Source organism: Lissotriton helveticus, chromosome 4_1 (assembly GCF_964261635.1).
Source record: "Lissotriton helveticus chromosome 4_1, aLisHel1.1, whole genome shotgun sequence".
In the NCBI taxonomy this organism is placed as follows: Eukaryota; Metazoa; Chordata; class Amphibia; order Caudata; family Salamandridae; genus Lissotriton; species Lissotriton helveticus.
In genome coordinates this window covers 1,100,077,228-1,100,095,637 of record NC_136063.1, presented here as the reverse complement: position 1 = coordinate 1,100,095,637, position 18,410 = coordinate 1,100,077,228, and the positions used below count along the sequence as shown (strand labels likewise).

The 18,410-nt window shown below is 45.7% G+C and overlaps 1 protein-coding gene across 7 annotated transcripts in view; it reads left to right on the top strand.

The window, feature by feature from the left end:
• The window catches only part of MSANTD3 (Myb/SANT DNA binding domain containing 3), a 265,161-nt gene that overhangs the window by 127,417 nt on the left and 119,334 nt on the right, over positions 1 to 18,410 (top strand). The gene's annotated exons all lie outside the window — the stretch shown is intronic.

Sequence of the window (18,410 nt, the reverse complement as noted above, 5' to 3'; positions counted from 1 at the left end):
ATTATTGAATCCATGAGCCCAGGAGAACTTACCGCTTTTGTTTTTAGAGAAGTACGAGCTACAGCTGTATGTTTCTCAGCTGGAGTGCAGGATGCTTTATTGAAAATAATTTGTGACAATCACCATTATTCAACATTGCAATGTGTGAATTTATAAAATAGGCATTTCATTCTAGTTTTTGGTGACTTTTTTGACAAAGCCAATAGGTCTTCACTATAGGGAAGTTGTACAGAAAAAGATGGCTGAGGCTTAACAAAGAAAACACCTCTCATGCCACTATCACAAAACCTTTTTATTTTCTTCAATTCTCATTTGGTTCACGTGTTCCAAGGGAGGCAGCCTTTACACTTTGCTTTTTTCTTAGACGTTTAACAAAATACTCAGATAATCATTTTGTTAAACGTTTGAGATAAAAGGAAATTGTTAACCGAGTGCAGGGTCATATTTGAATGTCCTTTGACGTCTTCTTTATATATATGTGCTGACCCCTTGAAAAAGCCTATAGGCCCATCACTTGTTATACTTTGTTATGACCCTGTGACAAAGGCAGTAGAACTGTCATACAAAAAAGGCCAAAGTGAGCCCGATCCACTCTGCCAAGTGCCTGCCTGCTAGGGGAGACCACAACCCCCGTGATTCTTTGCGGCCGTGGTGCCGCCGTCAGACCGCGCCCGGAGGTGCCTACTTAACGCAAGGGGGCTTCCGTTGCACGTGAGCCCGATCCGCTCTGCTGAGTGCCTCCCTTCTGAGGGAGACCACAACCCCTGTGGTTCTTTGTTGGCCTGCGTGCCGCCGTCAGAGCGCGCCCGGAGGCGCCTACTTAACACCAGGGGGCTTCCCGGAGCGCGGGAGCCGGATCCACTCTGCCGAGTGCCTGCCGGTGGAGACCATGACCCCCGTGGTTCTTTGCTGCCTGAAACTGCAGTGTCTAGAACCACCCTCTTGAACGGGAACGTCGTAATACATAGAGCTCATGGGAGGAGGCGGTCCCTAGGGCTGGGGGGGGTCCTTGGAGGTGGGAGCCATGCCGGGCCCATTTATAAAAATATAAGCCCAGGAAGGTGGTGGTCCCTAGGATGGTGGGGGTCTTAGAAGGTTTGGGCCATGCGCCCCCCTCCCTTATTAAATCAATGCATCCGGGACTTGGCCCACCCAGGGGGCTAATTAATAACGAAGGGCGGGCTCGCCGAAAGGTTCCAGTGGGACCCCCCAAGAGGGCTAGGGGCTCAGGAAGTTTCTACCCTGTCCCCTTTTCTTTCTTTCTTTTTTTTTGTTTACATTTTTTGTAGGACTCCGTTCAACCGACTCCCAAGATGGCTGCCAACTCATTTTTGATTGAAGTGTTGACAGCCAATCAAATTTCAGTAGGGTTTCAGTAGGCTTTTGGGCTCCCAGATATCTATATTTCTTTTTAACTTAAATAGCTCTGAAACTATTGAACAGATTTACATCAAATCACAAAAATCACCCTTTCTGGACCATCATCTAGCTTTCTGCCAAATTTGGTATAATTCTGTTCAGCGGTTCGGCTGTAGTAGTGTTAAAAAAAAAAAGACAAATTTCCATGGACATAACATACGGAAAACTGGTTTTGGGACCCCCTTTTTTCTTGGCCCCCACTTCACGGATCACCCCAAATTTGCAACACATCAATTGAACCACAAAGGGAAAGTGTTGTGAAAATGTCATGAAGATTCGTCAATTGGAGCCAACGTTATTGACAAATCCCAAAACGCTTTTCCTATGGATGTTTTTGTCTGAACTATAATTGCCTATATATATATATATATATATATCTATGAAAAGTAGGGGTAACGCACACAGCAAACGGCAGCAGCGACTTTCAGCAGCCCTTCAATCTTCAAACGTGATTGCCAAACGCGTTTCGAGCAGGTAAGCTCTTGATCACTGGCTCTTTCCAAAATAACATGGACAGCGGGTTTAAGTGGAAACAGCTTTATTCACGTTAATGTAGTCCCGCCCGCTGTTTCCACTTAAACCCGCTGTCCATGTTATTTTGGAGAGAGCCAGTGATCAAGAGCTTACCTGCTCGAAACGCGTTTGGCAATCACGTTTGAAGATTGAAGGGCTGCTGAAAGTCGCTGCTGCCGTTTGCTGTGTGCGTTACCTCTACAAGTGTGATCTCCTCTACCAGGGCAACCTGTACTTTTCATGATTAGCGGCATGCCTAGCTGCGAGGAGGTCCCGCCGCTTCTTTGCTGATCCTTGGAGTTCTGAATGTCCGAGCGCTGCAAGGATTGAAGGGGGCCTGGCTATCGGATGTATTGGCAGGATGGGCAGCGGTGCCTTTGATTTTTCAAGCCCACTTGGGAGAGACTTTTGTGAACTTTTCAAATTGGGCAAGCTGTACCCAAACGGGTTTGTTATGGAACCATGTCCAAGCAGCGATGGGCTTCACTACAATTACCAGCATGCCTTGCTGAGCTGGCGCCTATGTGGGCGGGACTACATTAACGTGAATAAAGCTGTTTCCACTTAAACCCGCTGTCCATGTTATTTTGGAAAGAGCCAGTGATCAAGAGCTTACCTGCTCGAAACGCGTTTGGCAATCACGTTTGAAGATTGAAGGGCTGCTGAAAGTCGCTCCTGCCGTTTGCTGTGTGCGTTACCCCTACAAGTGTGATCTCCTCTACCAGGGCAACCTGTACTTTTCATATATATATTTATATATATATATATATATATATATATCTCCTAATCGACCCCTAGACCCTACCCACCCTAAAAATTCCCTTAGCATCCAAATACCCTTTTCGACTCTAAAAATACATTTTATCCAGTATTATGGGTGTCTTTCATAGATTCACATGCCTGAATCATTCCCCGTCGTCGAGACGGGAGTCTCCGGTACATAGAAAAGTAATGTCTTATAGACATACATAGAGAATAGTAGGCCTAAAGGCCTCACCTTAGTAACATATCCATGTCCTTTTGTAAAAAGGACCAAACTCTAGAGAAGAGCCAATCAGCTATCACCTCCCTCTAGAACCTTCCTGGCAGGAGCCTCAGTTCCTCAGATTTTCTACCGCACGTTGTGCTAAGGGAGTCTCCTCTGAGCTCTGCTCAGATTCTGTGTTTTTTCACTTCATTAAATGACTTTGTTGTCAAGGATTCTTTTCTACTATGGATTATCTTGAAATACATTCTTTAAAGAAGGTCTGGTACAGGCCAAAGACTACAAGGTATGTCGCACTTTCTCAAGTAAGTTTTTGAGAGGTTGTGAAGGGTGATTTTTAATATGGTGTCAAACACTAAGACCAGAAAGGAGGTTTTTTATTTTCTCCAGTAACCGTGATGAGGCGTTATCCTCAACGTCTAGGAGACCTCAAAAGAGAAGAGAATCTCCTCAGACTCATTCCTCAGGGGAACATCCTGAGAAGGCCCTCAAAAAAGACCACTCATGGGTCTTCTGGGCGCAGTTCTTAAAAATCTCCTCACTCTGTGGATAAGGAGAGTAAAGGACTTGCTTTTGGAGAAAAATCATGTAAAAATGGCGACTTCTGAGCCGTCAAAATCACCTCCTCTGGTCATAGGACCCTTCAGGAAGGCGTCTTCTATTCCTCCAGAGGTAAAGACTAAGAAGCCAACATCGTCAACAGGATCGTCGACAAAGAAACCATCATCATTGCCTATTACAGCCTCTTCGTCTACGATGGCCTCGTCTACGATGGCCTCGTCTACAATGGCCTCATCTACGATGGCCTCGTCTACGATGGCTCATCTACAATGGCTCGTCTACGACGGCTCGTCTACGATGGCTCGTCTACGACGGCTCGTCTACGACGGCTCGTCTACGACGGCTCGACTACGACGGTTCGTCTACGACGGCTCGTCTACGATGGCCTCATCTACGATGGCCTCATTTACGATGGCCTCGTCTACGATGGCCTCATCTACGATGGCCTGTCTACGACGGCTCGTCTACGATGGCTCGTCTACGACGGCTCGTCGTCGACGGTGGCTCGTCTACGACGGCTCGTCGACGATGGCCTGTTTACAGGGTCGACGACTGCCTCATCTACGATGGCCTCGTCTACGATGGCTCATCTACAATGGCTCATCTACAATGGCTCGTCTACGACGGCTCGTCTACGACTGCTTGTCGACGACAACGGCCTCGTCTATGACTGCTCGTCTATGAAGGCCTGTTTACGGCGTCGACGATGGCCTAGTCTACGATGGCCTAGTCTACGATGGCCTCGTCTGCGATGGCTTGTCTACAATGGCCTCGTCTACGACTGCGTCGTCGACGACGGCCTCATCTATGACTGCTCGTCTACGACGACCTGTCTATGGCGTCGACGATGGCCTCGTCTACGAGGGCTCGTCTTCGATGGCTCATCTACGACGGCATCGTCATCGACGGCCTCGTCTATGACTGCTCGTCTACGACGGCCTGTCTACGGCGTCGATGATGGCCTAGTCTACCATGGCCTAGTCTACCATGGCCTCGTCTACCATGGCCTCGTCTACCATGGCCTCGTCTACCATGGCCTCATCTACAATTGCTCCTCTACGATGGCTCCTCATTGACGGCCTCGTCTACGACGGATCGTCTATGATGTCACCTACGACGGCCTCGTCTATGACTGCTCGTCTACGACGGCATAGTCTATGACGCCGATCTCGTCGACGGACCCGTCGACGAGGGAAATTCCGACAATTTTGGAATCTTTTATAATGTGGTAGAGAGGGCTGCTCAGCGTTTTAAGATCTCAATGGTCTCTAAAGAACCGGTCTGCTTCTTGTATGACTTCACAGAACCTCTCAAGAAGGCAGTAAGGTCAATACCGATTATCGATTACCTATAGTCAGAAGGGGTAAAGGTCATGCAGAACCCCTCCTCTGTATCACCAGTGATCCCTCAGTTGGATAAGAAGTATAGGGCGCCAGATACAGCACCCGCGTGTTTAACAGGGCATCCTAAGCCGGACTCCTTGGTGACACAGGCGGCCTAGAAGACCTTCAGGAATCCTTCGGCCCCTTTGTCACTTCCTCCTGGTAAGGAGGTAAGAAGAGTGGACAACATTGGGAACAGGTTTTCCTCAATATCGGCAATGACGGTAAAGGCCGCGAACGCCCTAGCGCTCTTGGGACGCTATAATAGGCAATTGTGGGCACACATAGCCCCATAGCTGTTGGAATTGCCAGATTCATCCAAAGTGGAAGTAAAGAGGATTCTGCTAGATGATGAGGCATCGACGTCAGAAACTATAGACTGCGCGATGGATATCGCTATGACAGGGTTCCGCCAGTTGGCTGGAGAGCAGTCTTGCGGCTCCAAGGATGGCTAAAGGCAACCTCTTTCCGTCCTGAGGTGCAAACAAAGATTTTGGGCATGCCATATGTTAGCCAGTTACTATTTGGCACGAAAAATTGATGAAGCAGACACTGCGAGACCTTTGGGCACTCTTCAGTATAAGAACCAGTCCTGTTGTAGAAATAGAGGAAGAGGACAGTCTTCCTACAGAGGAAATTATTAATACAGGTCTTCCTGCCCTTCAGGCCAGAGTAGACCGCAATACCAACAGCGCCAACAACAGCAAAACAAGCAATCCTCTTTTGGGAGGTCGTCCTTTCAAGGTACAGGACAGCGGAAATAACAAAAATCTATGGCTGCTTCTATGAGAGATCTCGATTATGCTGCAGAAAGGAGCAATAGAGAGAGTACCTCCATCTCAGAAGGGAAAAGGGTTTTATTCTTGCTTCTTTTGATCCAGAAAAAAGACAAGAAGTGGAGACCAATCTTGGACCTTAGGGCCCTCAACAAATTCCTAAGAAGTAGTCGTTTCGCATGGTAACGATCCAGGAGGTCTTGCAACTACTGTAACAGCAGGATTGTAGGGCGTCCCTAGACATACAGGACGCTTACTTCCATATCCCAATTCGCAGGAATCACAAAAAGGTACTTGCGATTTGCAGTAGCGAGCAGACACTTGCAGTTTCGCGTTCTGCCCTTCGGGCTCAAGTCTGCACCGCGCATATTCACGAAATGTCGTACCCCGGTGGCGGCATATCTCAGACAGTGCCATCACGTCTTTCCGTATCTGGATGACTGGCTGGTCAGGACTCCATCCTTAGAAGACGCGTCCAGGTCTTCCAACGCCTGTTTAAAGCTTTTCGATTGCTAGGGTCTCACCCTCAATCAGGAAAAAGAGGTCCTACAACCTTCTCAGTGCATCAGTTTCCTAGGTGCAACCCTGGACACACGGTCAGCAAAAGCTTTCCCATCCAGAGAGAGGATGTACAAGCCCCTTGCACTAGCTGCTATAGTAGCCTTGAAGAAAGTCTTGACAGTCAGTCACTTCAAATCCCTCCTGGGGATGTCAGCGTGTATCCTCCTGATTCCTCACTGTCGACTACGAATGAGGAATCTACAGGAGGCGCTCTTGAAGCAGTGGGTCCAATGCACAAGGTCATTCGACGACCACATAAAAGTGAATCCTCAGATGGTCGGAGCCCTGCAATGGTGGATGTCATCTCAAAACCTCTCTCAAGGCTTGTCATTCCTGCTTCCGGCTGCTCCTCATGTTCTCACAACAGGCGCCTCCTTGGAAGGCTGGGGAGCTTTTCTGCAAAGAGCTACAGATAAGCGGGTAGTGGTCTCCTATGGAGAAAAAACTACATATCAATCTGCTCGAACTGCGGGCAGTCTTCCTGGCCCTTCAAGCTTTCCTGCCAAGAATAAAACATTCCCTGGTGCTCATGCGGACAGACAACACCACGACTAAGCACTACCTCAACAAAGAGGGAGGGACACGCTCGCTGACACGCTATCGTGAGTTGCAAAAAATAATCTGGAATTGGCTCATACTCCACAATATAACCCTAAGAGCGGAATATGTCCCAGGCACGGACAATGTGCTCTCCGACTTGTTGAGCAGGCAGAAAACATAGTCACACGAGTGGGAGCTAGATCAACAAATTATCGACCAGATCTTCTCCAGATGGGGCACGCCGCAAATCGATCTATTTGCGACGACAATGAACACCAAATGCCCACACTTTGCAAGTTGGCATCCCCAGTCAGGGTCTCTAGGGAATGCATCTTCCATTGCATGGCGCAACGTCGTTGCGTACGCCTTTCCGCCATTCCCGATGCTTCCCAGAGTCCTCAGGAAAATTTAGGTGGAGCCTTGTACTCTAATTGTAATAGCCCCAACTTGGCCGAGGCAACATTGGTTCACAGAGCTCCACCGTCTATCCCTGGAGCCGCCGGTCCACCTGGGCAGTATCTATCTCTGCTTACAATGAACAACAATAAAGTTCAACATCTGGATCTGAGGTCTCTCAGGTTAGTCGCCTGGCTCCTGAGTTGAGAGAGTCCCACAATCTGAATATTCCACAAGACTGTAGACATTCTTGCCAGAGCAAGGGCGGATAGCACGACCAAGACGTATTCCCTGAAATGGGAGCGCTTTTGTGTTTGGTGTGCAGATCACGGGATTCGGCCTTTCTCCACATCACCGGAGCAAATATTACCTTATCTATTACATCTGGCACAGTCGGGCCTAGCCCACTCCTCCATTAAAGTACACTTAGCAGCAATATCTCGTTATAAAGAACTTCAACGAGTCCATCGCTCTGGTCAAGCGGATTGATTAAGCAATTTCTAAAACGATTATACAGATCTTTCCCGCCAGTAAGGATGTTGCCACCTGCCTGGCATCTCAATGTGGTTCTTAACCAGCTCATAAAACATCCGTTCAAACCAGTACACAGAGCTGACCTAAAGTATGCCTCGTGGAAATCAGCACTCCTCCTGACGCTCACATCTGCAAGGGGGGTCAGTGAGCTACAGGCGTTTTCAATCCAGGATCTTTTTCTACAGTTTAATAACAACAGAGTAATCCTGAGAACCAATCCTAGGTTTATCTCAAAAGTCCCGTTGGACTTCCACCTAAATGAACCTGTGGTTCTGCGTTCCTTCTTTCCGAACCCAAGCACGGCAGCTGAGAGATCGCTGCTTTCTTTGGATCTCAAGCGATGCTTGAAGTTTACACTGACAAAACGAAAACATTCAGGAAATCTAACCAGCTATTCATAGCTTACAGCAGACCTAGAAAATGTCTACCGCTTGCTAAGCAGAGCATCTCCAGATGGATTTCTGCAGCCATTGCTTTCTGTCATGACCAAGCTGGACAGCCATTGCATTCCAAAATGAGATCGCACTCCACGAGAGCCATGTCCACTTCTTTAGCTCTCTTTGCAGGGGTGCCAGTCATTGACATTTGCAGGGCGGCAACATGGAAGTCGCCGCATACCTTCACTAGGCACTACTGCCTGGATATGGAGCTGATGAATGATGCAGCAGTGAGACAATCAGTGTTACGCCATCTTTTCAGTAAGGTGAGCCTTCCTCCGTCCCTCCATCCTACTCTGGTGTGCCCATTTCTTTAGTAATACTTATTGTGGAGGTCTAATGATGGTTCATGCTCGCATGATGCGTCTTATCTAAGGACTTGTATATGCTGTTCCATCAGAAATGTGCACTCTGCATTGCTTGCTACTCTGATTCAGGCATGTGAATCTATGAAAGACACCCATAATACTGGATAAGAAATGCGTTACTTACCTGTAACTGCAGTTATCCAGTATTGGTGTCTTTCATAGATTCACATGCAACCCTCCCGCCTCCCCTGGAAGGACTCACCTACCTCTCTCAGTGTCACGCCTACTTAGCTTAGTGCGTACGAAAATCTGAGGAACTGAGGCTCCTGCCAGGAAGGTTCTAGAGGGAGGTGATAGCTGATTGGCTCTTCTCTAGAGTTTGGTCCTTTTTACAAAAGGACATGGATATGTTACTAAGATGAGGCCTTTAGGCCTACTATTCTCTATGTATGTCTATAAGACATTACTTTTCTATGTACCGGAGACTCCCGTCTCGACGACGGGGAATGATTCAGACATGTGAATCTATGAAAGACACCAATACTGGATAACTGCAGTTACAGGTAAGTAATGCATTTCTTCCACCCAAATACCCCTAACCACCCTAAAAATACCCTTGCCACCCAAATTCCCCAATCCACTCAAAACCCTAAAAATGCCCCTACCACTCTTACGCTCTATACCCTAAACTTTCTCTATACTCTTATCCATCCTATACCCTAAAAATTCCCTAACCACCCGCATACCCTAAAAAATATTCTTGACACACAAATACCCTTACATTAAAAAATGCCCTTGCCACCTAAGTCCTAAAAATATCCTTGGTTTCGAAATACCCTTAACCTCCCTGAACCCTAAAAATACGCTTTCCAGCCAAAATATCCCTACCTAAGAACACCCCTACCACACAAATACCATTACCTATCCTAAAATGCCCTTGCCACTTAAATACACTAACCCCTAAAAATACCCTTTCAACCCAAATACCCATATCCACCCAAAACCCTAAAAATAACCTTGCCAACTAAATACCCCTACCCACTCTAAAAATCCCTTGCCTTAATATATATGCTTTAGACTTACCTGAGAAATACTTACATTTGCGTGGATACAGGTATATGCGTGAAAAGACATGCATCGTAAAGACTTGTGCATTGTTAAGGGTGCATGGTAAAGGTAATGCATGATATTGGCTGCATTGTACAGGCTGTTTCTCCATTATTTGATCTTTTATAGATTCAAATGCTTGAATGATTCCCCATCGTCGAGGTGGGAGTCCCACGGTACTATAATTAAGTGTATGTTTCATTATCATAGGCTATAATGGCAATGAACAATCTCTTTATTAGCCTATGTCCAAACTTCAGGCAATAGCACCCTCTAGAATACTCCCAAGAGTGACGGGAGTCTCCCTGAGCTCTGCTCAGTTTTCTTCAAACCAGTTTCTGGAAATGACTACTTCTACCATGTCGGAGTCATCCAAGAATGGGCTCTTCAGGCCCTGTAAGACCTGTGGACAGGAAAGTCTTCATGTGGATGATCCCCACAAGGAACGTCTGTGCTGCGTCTACCCTCAGCACAAGTTCAAAGACTGTAAAGTCTGTTGCAGTTTTTCCACTAAGTCCTTGTTGGACAGGCAGGGGAGGCTTCTTCTATGGCTTCAGAAAGCCAAGACCATCTTCTGAGGAGGATAGTGACACCTCTTCTGCATTTCAGAAGAGATCTCACAAGAGGGAAAAGCCCCTAAGAAATCCCACCATGGGCCTGCCAAAGACAGCTCAAGGAAGGATAAATCAAAAAAAATCTCCTCAGACTGCCAGATCTGAGCCTAGTACTCTATCTGTGAAAACTGGTGCTCATCCTCCAAAGCTCTCTTCAGAACCATCAACAACGAAGCATACCACTGCTTTAAAACTTCCGTCAACGGTAGCCTCACCGTTGAGAGTAACATAGACGACAGTTACCACAGTCTTGTTAACGACTGCATTGATGACGACAAGACCTTCCATCCCTGCGTCAGTGTTTATTCCATTGATGGAGATGTTGACAAAGCCTGTCAATGGCTACACCAGCTCTTTCGTCGATGAGGTCCCTGCAAACGAGAAATAGCACTAATGACTCTTCAAGTCACTCGGCCACTATCTACGTCCATTGGCTCAACATAGATGGCACTAAAATTTAATAAGACTCTCCACTTACCTAAACATACGTCACCCAGCAAGGTATCTCCTTTTCCTCCAAGCCATCTTGTAGACATGTAGGGGTTGGAGGATGACAGTCCTTTTAGGATAGCCCATAGCCCATCTAAACTCCATGTGAAATACCAGGACGAAGACGATGAGGAAAAAGCAGAGTTATGGGGAGCATTATAACCCGCAGGCAAGATATCTGAACAGGCCATCGTCAGAACCTACGGACTCAACATTGTGTCATACGCAGATGACACCCAACTCATCCTCTCCCTATCCAACGAACCCAACACCGCCAGACACAACTTTCGGGAAGGCATGGAAGCCGTCGCCAAATGGATGAAAAATAGCTGCCTACAACTAAACACAAACAAAACGGAAGTACTCCTCATGGGCCCAAACCCAGATGCCTGGAACAACACCTGGTGGCCCCCCGCCCGCGAATGCCCGCCCGCCCCCTCGGACCACGCACGCAACCTGGGAATCATCCTGGACTCAGAGCTTAAAATGGACCGCCAGATCAACTCCGTCTCGTCGTCCTGCTTCCACACCCTCCGCCTCCTACGTAAGACCTTCAAATTGATCCCCTTCGAACACAGAAAGACCGTCACTCACGCCCTCGTCACCAGCAGGCTCGACTACGGCAACACACTCTATGCCGGAATAAACAAAAACCTCACCCGCAAGCTACAGAACATCCAAAACGCTGCCGCAAGACTGGTCCTCAACCTGCCAAGCAACTGCCACATCTCCCAGCACCTGCGCACACTCTACTGGCTCCCCATCGAAGCTAGAGTCACCTTCAAGATGCTAACCCATGCACACAAGGCCCTCCACGACACCGGACCACCAGACCACCTCTCCCAGAGCACCGAGACCTATTCCTCCACCATTAACCCCAGGATGATGCCTGCATCGAATATAGCAGCACCCCCTAGGGAAGACCCATTGTCATCAGATGATGACAGGGAGGGGGGGGGTTACGGACTAATGACAAGTGGGACGAATACCTGATTACCACTCCATCACCTCCTGTACCACAGACTGTGGATTCATCTCTGGGCGACCTAGGAGGATTTCCCAATTTGATGGAGAGGGTTGCAACAAGGTTCCAACTACCAATATTTGTCAAGCAGTCTGACTGCTTTCTCTACGATTTTAAAGAGCAAACAAAGAAATCAGTAAGTCATTCCCATTATAGACTACATATGGGAAGCAGGCAAAAAGATAATGAGGAATCTGACAACTGTATTGGCAGTCTTGCCGCATATAGATAAAGTTCAAGGCTCCCGAGGACTCTCCTGCTTGCCTCATAGGGCATCCCAAGGTAGACTCTGTAATTTCACAAGATGCTAAACCCCGTTCTAAGAACCCCTCCACTCCCATCTCTTTTCCACCAGACAAGGAAGGCAGGCGCTGGTTGGAATTGGCAAGAAGTTCTACACCATGTCGGCCATCACTGTTCGTGCAGCCAATTCACTGGCCACCTTAGGTCACTACGACAGACAGATATGGTCTGATATCAGTGCCTTCATTGATCTTGTGCTGGAAGAAAGAAAATCAGAGGCAAGAAAGATCTTGCAAGAAGGTGAGCGCATGTCAGAGTTCGTAGACTGCGCAATGGACATAGTCTCCACCGGCTTTCAGCAGCTAGCTGGAGCTACAGTGTTAAGTCAAGGTTGGCTCAAAGCAACAGCATTCTGGTCAGAGGTGCAATCCTAAATATTGGATATGTCTGATGATGGAGAAAACCTTTTTGGCAAACCCATAGATGATGCTCTGTTAGCCATCAAGACGGACACAGGCACAGATAAATCACTAGGTTCCTGCAGTTTCGATACCAGCGCTTCCAACAGTTCCATCCCTTCCAGTCACAATATAGGTCCTCTTACCAAAAATAGCCCCATCGCTAACCACCTGTGGCCGCACACAACAAACAGGGGCCTAGAAGGAAATAAACCCCCCAGGTCGAGGCAGCAGTTGCAAACGGTGACCTCCACCAGGAATCAGCTATCCCTAACCCTTCAGAACCTCTAGGTGCGAACATTACCAACTCCCTCTACCAGTGAAGGCAAATAACATCAGACAGATGGATATTAGACCTTATCACCTATGGGCATACCCTGGAGTTTGTCAAGAGGGCATCAATCGCTCCACCAAAGGGAGTGCACCCACTTCTTTACTTACACATGAAAGAAGCTCTCACCATGCTAGCCAAAGGTGAAATAGAAAAAGTTCCCCAATCCACAGTTGGGCATAGTTTTCTACTCCTGTTTTTTCCTAATCAAGGGGAATGAGGTACATCCTAGACCTCTGAAAATTAAACGAGTATCCATGCAGCCAATCCTTTCGCAAGGTCACTCTCTCCGACATTCTGTATCTCCTAAACCATGGAGACCACCTGAGCACCCAGGATTTACAGAATGCATACTTCCATATCCCCATACATCCCAAACATTGCAAATACCCATGCTTCACTGTAGCTGACGCCCCATTACCAGTTCAAAATCCTCCCATTTAACCTCCAATTGGCTCCCCGCATTTTTACCAAATGTCCAACTCCTGTGGCAGCCTTTCTCAGAAAAGCCGGTCGTCCGATATTCCCCTTCCTAGAAGTGTGGCTCAATGGGTAGAGCGGCAGACCCTGATGCAGAGGTCTAGCCCGGGACCAGGGTTCAATTCCCGCCTCGGCGGGTCTTGGGCTCAATTTCCTTGGACCTGATAATTCTTGCCTTGGTGCCTATTCTAACCATGGGTCCCACTCTGCAAATCTGGGCACTAGCTTGCTTAATCTCCACAACGGCCCCAACAGCGTTAGGATGCCTGGCTTCACCTTGGGGGTGCCCAGGAGTGGGCACTTCACAGGGAAAAGCCAGGAAGGGTTCCACAGCGGTATGCGTACAAGCGCCGAGATACCCTCATGGGTCGATTTGTGCGCTATACAAGTAATACTACATTTACATTTACATTTAGACGACTGTTTGATAAAGCCACCAACAGCATCTCGAGCAACCAAGGCCACAGATGCTTGTCTAAAGTTGTTTAACAAGCTAGGTCTCACTGTAAATGATACAAAATCATCGACTACTCCATTCAAGAAGATAATATTCCTGGGTTCAGCCTTAGATACTGTCAAGAACAAGCCAATTTTCTCCTAAGACAGATAACAAAGGCTCAATAAACTGGCTCCCAAACGATAGCAGGGTTTGCAGTGCTATTGCACACAGACAAGACCTTCAGCACTCACTACCTGAACAAGCAAGGGGGCACGAGGTTGCTGACGCCTTCCAAGGAAGCTCAAGAAATATGGAGCTGGCTCCCAAGATAACTGGGGGCCAAACACATTCCCGGAACAAGCAATCTCTTAGCAGACATGCTTAGCAGAGCCAAGGACAGCTGCCACAAGAGGGAGCTGGAGCAGTCGGTGTTGGACAGGATCTTCTTTCCTTGGGGCAATCCAGCATTGGATCTCTTTGCAACAAATGAGGACAATTCCAGTTCTATGCAAGTCGGTACCCTCACCAGGGTTATGGGGAATGCCTTTTTGATAAGTTGGCCTGGGATCTATGCATACGCTTTTCCCTATCCCTCTCATACTGAAAGTTCTCAGCAAAATGTAAGCGGAGTGATGTCACCTCCTCCTGATAGCCCCCAGGTGGCCCAGACAGCATTAATACACAGAGCTTCTCCTACTATCAGAATCAGCCACATTCGCCTGCAAACATCCTCAACACTGTTGACGATGAGACAAGGCCAGGTATTTTATCCAAACTCGACTTCTGTCCACTTCTGGGTATGGTTTCTGAATTCCAGGAATTCAGAGGAGAATATTCCTCAGGACTACAGGGACATTCTCTTGAAAGCAAGTGTGGAAGCAACCATAAAAACGTATTAACTCAGCATCCTCTGCAGGTATCTCCACTCACTAGCTCAGTCTGGGCTGGTGCTTGCCTCTATCAAGGTTAATCTCGCTGCAATATCTAGGTATAGGCGTTCCTCGCATTCACTCTTATTTATGCTCAAGCAGAATCATCAAACAGTTCATGAAAGGATTGTTCCGTTTTCCCTATCGTAAGAGCTTCTCTTCCAGGCTGGCACCCGAACATTGTGCTAGTGCTAGCTCAAATCATGAAGAGTTCATTTGAACCCATACACTGAGCACACCTCAAATTTCTCACATGGCAGGTTGCATTGTTGCTAGCACTCACTTTGACCAGAAGGGTGAGTGAGGTACAGACTTTCACAACTCAAGAACCCTTCTCGTGCTTCAGGGACGATTCTGTAGTTCTCAGAATCAATCAAAAAGTTCTACCCTCATCGCACTAAACAGCATAGGAAAACCGACTAGCTGTTGGTTTCATATGAACATATTCATAAAGGTACTGCAGTCACAAAAGTAAGCATTGCTCGATGGGTCTCAGCCATAATCCAGTTTTGCCACTTGAAGGCGGGTAATCCGATCACAAGAAGAACCAGGGCGCATTCAGCTAGAGCAGATTCCACCTCAGCTACTTTGTTTGCGGGTATGCCGCAGGAGAAGATATGTTGGGCTGTGACCTGGAAGAGTGTGCATACATTCACGCAGCATTATTGCCTGAAATCGGCATAGCGCAGTGATTCAGCAATTGGAAGGCTGTATTACGCCCCTTATTTCTATAAGGTGATCCTCTTTCGTTGACTTTTCTTGACTCTGTATTTTTGAAAAGTTTAATGACTCTGATAGATATATTTATAGGTAATTATGTATTGAGATGGATACGTGGGTATATGTACATATGTTTATCTTACATTGCATAGGAATATGTATGTGTGTGTGTGTGTGTGTGTGTGTGTCTGTATATGTGTATATATATATATATATATATATATCTCTATAAATACACACGTTTGTTTCTACCCACCATTTGGTATTTGTGCTAATGCTATGAAGTGTACAAATACAGTACCTTCTTGCTATTCTGATTCAAGCATGTGAATCTATGAAAGATCCAATACTGGAGAAGAAACTTGAGTTACTTACCTGTAACTGTACCCTCCTACCCTAAGAGGCTCACCTTATAGATTGGGATTTATATCCCACTTGTGCTTTGACAATCTGATGGATTCAACCTCTCTTGGTAGTATTCTATAGTGTGCTAACGCCTGATCAGCTGAAGTTTGGGTCTTTTTTCAGAGGACATAGGCTATTTAAGTGATTGTTCATTGTCATTATAGCCTAAGATAATAACACATACTGCTTTATTATTTTACAATGGGACTCCCATTTAGACGACAGGGGATGATTCAAGTTTGTAAACCTATGAAAGATATTAATACTGGAGAACTACAGATACAGGTAAGTAACTCATTTTCTTCCCTTTGAGTCCATATCATCTCTTCCCCCTTTTTTTAGCTGGCAATATTACAGTGATGCTGTGAAGGGATGCCCCATCACTAAAAGTATGGAACATCTTGTAGGAAGAGATGCAGTCTTGGCAACAATTTATAGTATTTTTATGACAATTTTTAATGGTTCATTTTTAACTTCAAGTCTCTCAATGTTTGACATATTTTGCACTTATATGAGATTAACTGCATTTGGCATTACCTTTATGATTGAAATACTGCATAGGATTCCCCACATAATTCATCATCAGTACACGTTTGGTTTTCATGTCGGCTATTTCACTTAACCATAATATGTCACAGCCATGTTTGCATATGACTGGTAGGCTTGAGTTGAGGTGTATACCCGATCAACTGGTGTGAGTATATATGTGTGTGACCGCTTCCCTTTGGCAACTTTTCTAATTCTTTTTGCTGTGTTCACAATCACTGCATGTTGTGTTATTCATGTTGATGTGCCAAAATCTACGGACGATCACAGTGATTGTTGAACAAGCTATCCTCTCTCATCCCCACTTGTCTTTTTACTGCTGATTGATATTTTACAGTTTGGGACCATAGTTGATACATATCCAACTCCTGAAGCACCGGTTGTACTCTATTTTAGTTTTTCTGTAACTTTGTCTCAGTAGTTGGCAGAGTGACTACATTTGGCCCTGAAGAATGCTCCCACAACTCCTTAAAAGGGTTTTAGGAGACAGAAACATGTTGAACCCTACTAATTATTGGGTGGAAGGTTTCCCCCCTCTTTCTTTTAATCCCGTCCCTTGGGGACACTTCATAAAATTGACAATGTCAGTTCATCATCTTCTTTTATTAATGAAAGTTATTATATCGCATAACAAGAGTTTCCTTTGTAAGTAGACATACATCATGATAAGTATTGCTTAAACAAACAGTATACAATGTCTCTGTGGAATGTACTATACAGATATGGACCAGTGTATGTTTCTCTCCCTCATGCCTATGATTGTATATAATTAATATGTATGTCTTGTGGGCTGTCTAGTGACAAACTACAGTTAGTGTGACCTTTTTGATGTAATACGTCACGTGTGTTTTATCTGTGTTTTAAGAGTGTGATCCCTATGGGACAGATAGTGGTTAGGAATTTTTGTGTATGTATATGTAAAAATGTGATGTCTGTTGTACATGTTTTTATGTGTGATGATTTATATTGTGTTTTATTGAATGTTTCTGGTCTGATGAAGTTCCTACTGTGACAGGAACGAAACACGTTGGCTAATAACTGATTTTCAACTTACATGCAATAACTTTCATTAATAAAAGAAGATGATGAACTGACATTGGCAATTTCGAATCTATTTCTGATGCCCCTTTCTTTTTGGTGTATATCAATTTCTCTGGTTTCCCTTGGCACTAAACGTTGGTAAGTGCCTGAAGAGGATGCACAGGACAGTAAATTGAATGTGACTGAAATTAAGGTGCAGAATATGTGGTCAGCCGCTGATAGCTTTGTGTTTAGTGACTTGATATCATTGCATTTAGATCCACCAAAAGGTAGTTTCATTTCACACATACACACCATTTCGCTCACATAGGTAACCCCAGACCATCATCTACAGTACTGCTTTCCCTTAGCTGGAAAGTTGCAGCCCACATTATAATCTTCCATGAGCTGTGTGAAGACGGACCCTATAATGAAGCATGCCACCCTAGGGTGGGTGAAAGTTTTTGTTCTCAAAACAACAATGTATTTATATTGAAAGTGATAAAGACTATACAGATTCTTGTGGCATAACGGTCCCTTCTCTTGCAGACCACAAACATTTGTGTGTTTTGAGACTTGTAACTACTTAAATGTTTTAGTCCCCTCTACCTGACTTCAAAACACAGACCATCCAGGTAAATCCCTAACTTATTCATCTGCCTTTATCAAACCATAAAACCTAGAACAGAAGCCGCAAAGCAAATTAATACTGCTGGCTAATTAAAATGGCTCTTACTCATCCACCACCACCCCTTGGCACTGAACCTCTTTAGTAATTAATGCCTAACACTAAAACACTTAGTTTATAGGATCTCAACAAGTGGAACACTCTGCTACATGCTCCACCTTGTTATAGCCCAAAAATGTGCTTCAGCACTATATAAATGCTATAGTACAAAATAACTTAAAAATAACCCTGAAAGTGAACAAGGGCTTTAATCCGGATAGAATAGCATCCAAATTTGAGAAAATATTTGGATCCATTTTGATTTGTTGGATAGTTACATTAGCAGACTCGTTTTTAACTAGTGGCTCAGTTACTTGTACACATTTGACTTTTATTTTTAAACACTTAATATAATCGACAACTTGACAACTGTGAATCCTGCCTTCTCATTCCCCCAGACCTCTTGGCTGCCTTTGATACAGTCAACCACACCTCCCGTCTCAACTCACTCTAGTCCCGCTTTGGC